The sequence below is a fragment of the Vulpes vulpes genome, chromosome 12 (assembly GCF_048418805.1).
Source record: "Vulpes vulpes isolate BD-2025 chromosome 12, VulVul3, whole genome shotgun sequence".
In the NCBI taxonomy this organism is placed as follows: Eukaryota; Metazoa; Chordata; class Mammalia; order Carnivora; family Canidae; genus Vulpes; species Vulpes vulpes.
The window spans coordinates 14174120-14183272 of record NC_132791.1 but is presented as its reverse complement, the minus strand read 5'-3'; the positions used below and the strand labels follow the sequence as shown (position 1 = coordinate 14183272).

The 9153-nt window shown below is 38.3% G+C and overlaps 1 pseudogene; it reads right to left on the bottom strand.

Moving 5' to 3' along the window:
- Window positions 1-5077: 5077 nt before the first annotated feature.
- LOC112911676 (WD repeat domain phosphoinositide-interacting protein 3 pseudogene) lies at window positions 5078-5769 on the bottom strand (annotated as a pseudogene).
- Window positions 5770-9153: the final 3384 nt, after the last annotated feature.

Below are 9153 nucleotides of genomic sequence, written 5' to 3'. Positions count from 1 at the left end.
CTGCCAGATACTAAGATGGTTACAAATAGGAACAAACAGGTACCCTACCCTTAAGGTGCTAATAGTCTAGGAAGGGAAGACAAACATGTGAATATGAATCATTACACTAGGAGAGTAAGTACTAGAAGAAGTATGAACAAAATAACATGGGAACACAGAAAAGAGAAAGAATAATTTCGCATAGGAGAAAGGTGGAGAAAAGCAAGATACAGGAATGTTTACAGACACAGGGATGTTTTAATTGTGCCCTTGTGGCAGGCAATGGCCAGGATGGTAGAAGCCTTCATGATGCAATAGGAAATAAAGCCCCCAAATCAACAACTGTGGCACAGTTACAGGCCATAAAGAGTAGTAGGTTGAATGGATACAGTAATACACCACCCAAAGCACTTTAGGACCCCTTTAGGACCCAAGCACTACAGCTGCCAGCAGCATTCCTGCTGAAGGCTGAAAGTGGATTATTTTGCAGTCTGGCTTAGCTCAACACTTTGGGATAAATAAGAATTTCTCAGGAAGAGGGGGAGAGGTCATGCAGGGAACAACATGTGTAATGCATGGGAGAATGTATTTGGAGTTCTGGGACATTTAGGGCACAGATGTTACGGTGAACCTTAGATCCTGCAGCTGCACTTGGGGTTTCCTTTTGGCCTAATTACCTACTTTGTTTCTAGCTTTTACCAAGCCCAGATCTGATCCTAGAATAGAGAGCCTGTCTCATGCAAGGCTTTTTATTTTATATTCAAGTGTTGAGACATCCTCTCCAAAGCAGTTGAGGGGATATTGGAGGGCTGTCTTGGTGGGGAGTAACATGATCAGATTTGTGTATTGTAAGATAAAATGGCTGGGTGTGTAAACAGGAATGAAAGAAAACCACTTTAGAGAACAGTTATGTTCAGTTAGTGCTGACCTTGAACTCCATGACCGTTCAGAGGTTACCTACCACCCTAACAATTGGAGAAGGAGGCAAGTTCTGCCACTTATTTGCAATGTATTTTTATTTTCTTATTTTTTTAAAGTTTTTTTTAAGATTTTATTTATTCATGAGAGAGAGAGAGAGAGAGAGAGGCAGAGACACAGGCAGAGGGAGAAGCAGGCTCCATGCAGGGAGCCCAACGTGGGACTTGATCCCGGGACTCCAGGATCAGGCCCTGGGCTGAAGGCGGCGCTAAACCACTGAGCCACCAGGGCTGCCCTGCAATGTATATTTAAACAAGTTTTATGAACTATGTTTGCATTTTTCTCATCTACACTAATGATACCTGTCTCATGGAGTTACCATGAGGATAAAGTGCATTAATATATGGAAAGCCCTTCGAAGAATGCCTAGCACACAGTAAATGTTTAATAACGCTAGTTATTATTAGCTTAGCAGTTTCCTCAAATGTTTTATAGTAAGGAGAGCTACTTTTCATTTATCAGAGCCCTGGAATCTCAAGAAACAGTGAGGAGAAAGGAATGTCTTCATGAAATTTGTTGATTAAAGTTGGAAAAGATGTACTGCTACCAGGGACTTCACCCCTGTTCCAGCCCCAAGGTCCAACTCTCCTCCCCCTTCCCCAGTCAGAATGGCAAGATGGGCAGGGGAATCCCGTTTGCTTAGACCTGAAAGGGGCACCTTTAGTCATCTTGGAAAACCATCCATCTAAGGTTGGGTTCCTACTACAGCCTGCCTCAGCCTTTGGTTCTGTCATTAGACTTGAATATCTAGGGACACCTGGGTGGCTCAGGAGGTTGAGCGTCGGCCTTTGGCTCAAGGTGTGATCCCGGGGTCTCAGGATCCAGTCCGGCTTTGGGCTCCCTGCAAGAAGCCTGCTTCTCTGCCTGTGTCTCTGTCTCTCTCTCTGTCTCTAAGAATAAATAAATAAAATCTTTTTTTTAAAAAAAAGACTTGAATATTTGGAGCAATGGGAAACTCACACCATTCCCATCCTCACAGAGCCCACAGTCTACTGGAAAGCACTGCCATAAATTTACAACTACATGCACACATAAAAGCACAATAAATGGTATAGAATAGACTTAAGGATGGGATGGGAGTGAAGAGAAAAGAAGGACAAATTTACCCTGGGACAAGCAGACAGATTTTCATCAAGACAATTACATCTGTGATGAATCTTACAGGATGAAGTTTTTCTTGCTAAGCAAAGAAGATAAGGAAATGCATTTGAGGCAGAAGGAAGAGCCAACAGAGGTAAATAGTCTGGAAATAGCCCAGCCGGTTTTCAAAATCTTGACAGCCAGAACATAGCTTGGGGAGTAGTAGGGAAGAAAAGTAAGGAAAGATAGATATTTAGGCAGAGGAAGTGGGTTGTAAATCCTTCAAATCAGTGCTTACGTCTTTACCACTATTCTGAAGGAAGGGCCTTTGAAGACTTCTAAGAAGAGAAACAACTAAATTTGTGGTTTAGAAAATCTCGGTGGTGTTACATGGATGAAAGAGGGCAGGACTATGGTAAAGCCTCCTGGACATAAAGAGGAAGTGAAGCCTTTTTGAGATGCGAAATTTAAAACCACAGTGATAACACAAATATTTAATTTTTTAAATGTAAAATCCTAAGTATAATGTAATTAAATGCATTCCTCAAGGTTGTCCATATGATCAAGGAACTTTTATTAACGAATTTTCTGTTTATTTATATTTTATGTTTGCTTCATCTAGAGCACTATTTTACAGACATGCACGTTCAGAAGACATGCTTTTTTAGCCCAAAACAAATAGAGAAATAGATCAAGCTAAGAAAACTGTTTTTTTTTTCTTTTTTTAGTGTGAATGGCTGGAAAAGCAAAATGTATATTGTCTGAAAAGAACTGCTCTATCAATCTCCACAAATGTTTCCATTCCTGTGAAAAATCAGTGTGTATTACTCAACATATGTGCCCATCAATCTCTACTAGTTTGAGCTGAGGGTTAGTCTGGTAAAATTTCCCAACAGAGTAACAAGTGCTAAATGTCACTTCCTAAAGCTGAGAATTTTATTTCACAAAGGTAAATTTAAAGCACAAGTTTGGAATTAGAAATGAAACAAAAACTTTATGAGGATGCACTACATTTTGGAAGTGAAATGTGCCATGTTTCACAGATTATTTTTCTCTAAAGTTAGTAGGTATTAAAATAAAATTTAGTGCTTTTCTCTTAAAAGTGATCACGTTTATATTAAAACCCTGACAATTAAGATATAAAGGAGAAAATAAAATTACTCATAAAGTCAGGAACCAGAAATAACTATTTTTTATAAATTTATTTTTTATTGGTGTTCAATTTGCCAACATATAGAATAACATCCAGTGCTCATCCCATCAAGTGCCCACCTCAGTGCCTGTCACCCAGTCACCCCCACCCCCTGCCCACCTCCCCTGACACCACCCCTAGTTCGTTTCCTAGAGTTAGGAGTCTCTCATGTTCTGTCTCCCTCAGAAATAACTATTGTAAATATTTCACACTCCTTTCCATGCACACACATATATAATATTATATATTTATCACCTATTTCTATTCACTTAAATTATGCAACGAATATTTTCCTGTAATATTCAATGTTATTTGAAAACAATATTTTAATAGTGGTGTAATATTGTACCATAAGGCTATTCCATAAATTATGCAACTATTAACTTACAATTGGGCATTTAAGTTGCTTCTAATTTTCTATTTTTTAATTTTCTATATTTAACTCTGTAACGCTCATTCCCATAAATGAATCATTCTTCCCATATCATTGGTGACTTTCTAAGAGTAGAATCCTAGAACTAAAATTGTTAGGTTAAAGTGTAAATTATATTTTTAAAGCTTTTGCCAGTTATTGTCCAATCACTTTTTGGGCAGGTGTTATTAATATGCGGTTGCACTGGGAGTGGACATTTCCAGGCAAAACATGGTATGCAACTCATAGTTACTTTTCCTTATTAAATGTGAAGTGGAGATGTTTCATAGTGCTTATTGGACAACTATTTTCTGTGATTTGTCTCTTCGTGTCTTATTATCAATTTTCTATTGGGGTATTGGTCTTCATCTTCCTCTTTTGAATAAAGGAAGGAAAAGAACTTTCTTTTATAATAGATACTTTGGGATGCTCAGGAACACCCCAGTGGAGGAATTTGGGCTTTCTTTTTACTTTGCAAACTGGTTGAGCTCTTGAGTCTGGACTCTAGTTCCTGTTGCCCATGAGAGCTCATTAAGGACACCTGGGTTAAGATCAAGACCACACAGTTCATAATTATATTCTGTTCATATGTTAGCCTCTTTAGTCTCTTTGTCATATTCATTGCAAAACGGAGCATTTGCTGCTCTTTTGATTTTAAATGTTGAAATCAAAAACACAAAATTAAATCTCTTTATCAGGAATTTTTAAAAAGTAGATATATATGTCAAACAGTACTTAACAATAAAGAGCCCATAACTTATGGTATTTACTCAATGTTTTTAAAAAATGGATGTGCCTTTCATTCCCAAAATGATAAATAAAAAATGCCTTTCATTCCCCAAATATTGGTTTATAGCTAATCTTAAAAATGTGGGAGAGGGATGCCTAGGTGTCTCAATGGTTGAGCGTTTGCCTTTGGCCCAGGGTGTGATCTCGGGGTCTGGGATTGAGTCCCACATCGGGCTCCCTGTGAGGAGCCTGCTTCTCCCTCTGCCTATGTCTCTTCCTCACTCTCTGTGTGTCTCATGAATAAATAAATAGTTTTAAAAATGTGGAAGAGAGAAAAAGATGGGAAGAAAGGTAAGTAGAAATAACACACTGAAGCATTCTATAAAGCATTATGCTCAATATTGACAGAAATCACCAGAGGACATTCCCTCTCGAATATCACCTTGTTGACAGAGATGTTGAGTATTTCCTTTTATAGATTCTAAATTAGATGACTAATTTTTAAAGTCTATGCATTACTTTGTTCCTTAAATATAACAGAGAAATATAGTTTTAACCCTGAATAAAATGAATCTCATTTTCCTGCCCCATGGGAAGATTGGCTACTCCTGTCAATGATACCACAAAGCTCTTGGCCTTATTGGGTGGGTCTGGCACTTCAGTGGGGGTTGTCACTGTAGGTGTTGATGGCACACACTTGTGAAGAATCACAGCTTGTCATTGCTCATTTCTAGAAATTGCACACAAGCATCCGGATGCACTCCTCCTTGAAGTTGAATAGGAATGCATATAGTAGCTGCCTTCTGCATAAATTGAAATGATAACATTTGACTCTGTTTCAAAAGCACAAATGCATGGAGAGCCTGAGGGAACCTGAAATTTGGGAAAACTCTATTTAGAACTGAAGTATTTGGAAGAAAACTGCTGACACCAAACTGTTTCTTCCTTCTTTGGATCATTGGCAGCAAAAATGTGGACCGTGCCATAGTCACTGGATACACAGATGAGGGAAGCATCCTGACTGAAGCAAATGAAATAAATGCTTGCTGCTTGTGATCCTTTTCATGGTTGTTGGATCCAATGCCTTGATGACGTAGCAAATATTCTTATGATTCCCTTTCTCAGAATGTCCTTCTGTGTGGGAATGTCCATGGGCAGCTTCTTGGTGCTCACCCTGTCCACAAGCTGCACATGACTCATTTGCATGCCCAAAAGGCCAAGAAAGTATTGCTACTTTCTTGATTCACCATACAAAGGATTAAGCAGGGTTATAGCAGGGTTCAAAGACACGACACTGATAGGGATTTTGTGTGCATGTAAACATCTTACTTATGGGGTCCAAGATGACCATAATTCTATCTCATTTCAATGTGACCTCCTTGACTTCTGTAGAAAAATTTATTTCATTTTATTTCACTTTTAAAAGATTTATTTTGACAGAGCATGTGGGAATGTGCACATATGCATGGGGGAGGGGCAGAGGGAGAGGAAGAATCTCCAGCAGATGCCCCACTGAGTCTGAAGCCTGTGTAGGTCTCAATCTCACAATCCTGAGATCATGACCTGAGCTGAAATCAAGAGTCAGACACTTAACCGACTGAGTCACTCAGGAGCCCCCAAATTTTATTTTAATAAATTTTTTTTTCAGATCATTCAAAGTTATCATTTTATTGGAAGAGTATTCTGGCTTTTTAAAAAAATACCAACAACCAAATATAAATAATTGCAGCAAAATGTTGCTTGGGGAGACCTGGAGATAGGGTCATACCACCCTGGTGCCAGAAGCGCATGCATACCAGGGAGCTCTCTGAGCACCCAGTGCATCCATCTGGCAATGCAATGAGTGGGATAGGGCCTCATGTTTTTATTACTATTGCTTTTATTTTATATATCAGAAAATGAAATGTTATTGACATGTTAAGTTTTTTTTGAAAGTAGGATGATTTGGTTCAAGGCAATTCCAGTGGGCCTTTTGGCATATTATCAGAATGATCCTATAGTTCACCTGAGAGAACAATTGTTTGAAACTAATGAAGAAAATGTTGAAAAGATGAAACAGAGGGGTATGGCCCTGCACAATTAGAACAAGGTTTTGTATAAAGTAGTAGTAATTAGTGTAGTATGACATGAGCTTAGGGAGAAAGAGACAACGGAAAGAATAGAACATCAAGAAAAAGACCTATGTAAATATAAGTAATTTAGAATATTAAAAAGGTGTCACTTGAGATCTGTAGAGAAAGATTAAATGACTAACAAATGTCAGACTAATCACTGCACCAAAATAATGTCTAGACTGCTGAAAGATCTTGATATTTCTTTAAAAACCCACAAAAAATGTTTTGGGAAGAACTTTATTAGCAAATATATCACAAAATTCAGAAGCAATAAAAAGAGGTGACAGATTTGATTGGAGAAAAAAAACAGCCAGAATCAATTTAATGAAAAAGAAAAAGAGGAAATTTTTTATAATAGTCATAATATATATAAAAGTTTCCTGAAATCCCATAAGAGAAATAAAAAAACAAACAAACAAAAAAAAACGAAACAGAGGAATGAGAATATCACAAAAGAGGTACATAAATGGTCAAAAAAGGGAGAAAATCTTTGGATAGATAGAGCAAAGATTTAATAGTCAAAATGTGTAAAACATTTCCTACAATTCAACAAGAAAAAAGAAAAAAACACAAAGAAGATACACAAATGCTCAGGAGATATAATAACTTCAACGACAGTAGGAACAAAACAAATGCAAATAAACAAGTTTTCACCTATCAAATGGAACAAGAATTTTAAGGAATAAGTACAGCTAGAGTTTTCATGGACATCATCATCTTAGTCTGCTCAGGCTACTACAACAAAATACCATAGACTGGGTGGCTTCAACCACAAACATTTATTTGCCAGAACTCTAGAAGCTAGGAAATCCAGGATCAGATTGCTGGCCGATTCAGTGACTGGTAAGGACCCACTGACCGGAGGACTTGATTTTTACATGGGCATCTTCTTACTGTGTCTTTACAGGTAAGAAGGGACAAGGGATCTCTCTGGGGTCTCCGTTATATGGGACTATCTCATTCATGAGGGTTTTATTTTCATGACCTAATCACCTCCCAAAGGCTCACCTCCAACTACCATCACACTAGGGATTAGGTTCCAACACATAAATTTGGGTGAGGGATACAAACATTCAGTCACACCACACCAGGAAGAAAACCATGGCCAGCTGAACCAGCCATACAAGGGAATACAGAATGGTAGTGAAAGAAGGTAGCTAGCTATACATTAGCTACAGCCAAGTGACCAGTTACAGAAAAGAGAACTAGACAAATCATGAATATTCCTCCTTATTCTGTTAGAAAAAACACAATTTTTGTGTATCAGATATCTTTGTTTTCTTATCGTTCTTGTATCATGTAACATAAGATAGATGTGTTGACTTTATATCACAGTATTTAAGTATTGCTAATTTTACATCATAGTATTTAAGTTATATAGTATCAAGGAGAGTAAGCATCACCCAAGGACTTTGTGTTCAATTTTAGGGAAAGAGTTAGTGGGTTCTCAGCTGTAGGCAGGATAGTTATATCATGTTAGGTGAAATTATAATCGCATTACTGTTTTTATTTGGAAATTAAGCATAGTCTAATGAGAGGGATATGAATGCCAAATTGACAAAGCATGGATTTGTGATAGGTAAGTGTAAATTAAAAAAAAAATTAAGTAATCTCTACACCCAACATGGGACCTGAAATCACAACCCCAAGATGAAAGCTGTGTGGTCCTCTGACTGAGGCAACCAGGCGCCCCATGATAGTTAAATTTAAGTGTCAACTTGGCTGGATCAGGGGATCCCAGATATTTGATTAAACATTATTTCTGGGTATGACTGTGAGGGTGTTTCTGGATGAGATTAGTGTTTGAGGGATGCCTGGGTGGACCAGTGGTTGGGCGTCTGCCTTTGGCTCAGGTCATGATCCCAAGATCCGGGATCCAGTCCCGCATTGGGTTCCTGTAAGGAACCTGCTTCTCCCTCTGCCTGTATCTCTGCCTCTCTCTCTCTCTCTCTCTCTATGTATCTCTCATGAATAAATAAATGTTTATAAAAAAAAGAGAGAGATTAGCATTTGAATTTTGGATGCAGTAGATTGCCCTCCCCAATGGGCATCATCTAATCGGGTGAGGGCCTACATAGAATAAAAGGCAGAAGAAGAATTTGCCCCTTTTTCTGCCTCATTGTTGGTGCTAAGATATTTCATCCCTTCTCCTGCCCTCAGACTAGAATTTACATCATTGATTCTCAAGCCTTAGATTCAGATCAAATTATATCACCGGTTCTGCAGGGTCTCTGGCTGGAAGATGGCAGACTGAGACTTCTCAGTCTCCATAATTGTGTAAGCCAATCCCTTATAATAAATCTTTTACATCCTATTGTTTCTATTACTCTGGAGAACTCTAATATAGACACCATAAATAGTCATTTTATTGCACTGACGGTAAATTGCTACCACCTTTCTGGAAGGGAATTTAAAAATAAAGTCATGCTTTTTGACATAATTCCACACCTAGGAAGTTATCCAACATTAGTATCTATGGATGAATTTATGGATTTCTCCACATGAACGGACAACTCACTATAGTTGTTTTTTTTTAAGATCTTATTTATTTATTCATGAGAGACCGAGAGAGAGCCAGAGACACAGGCAGAGGGAGAAGCAGGCTCCTCACAGGGAGCTTGATGTGGGACTCGATCCCCGAACTGGAAATCACACCCTGAGCCAAAGGC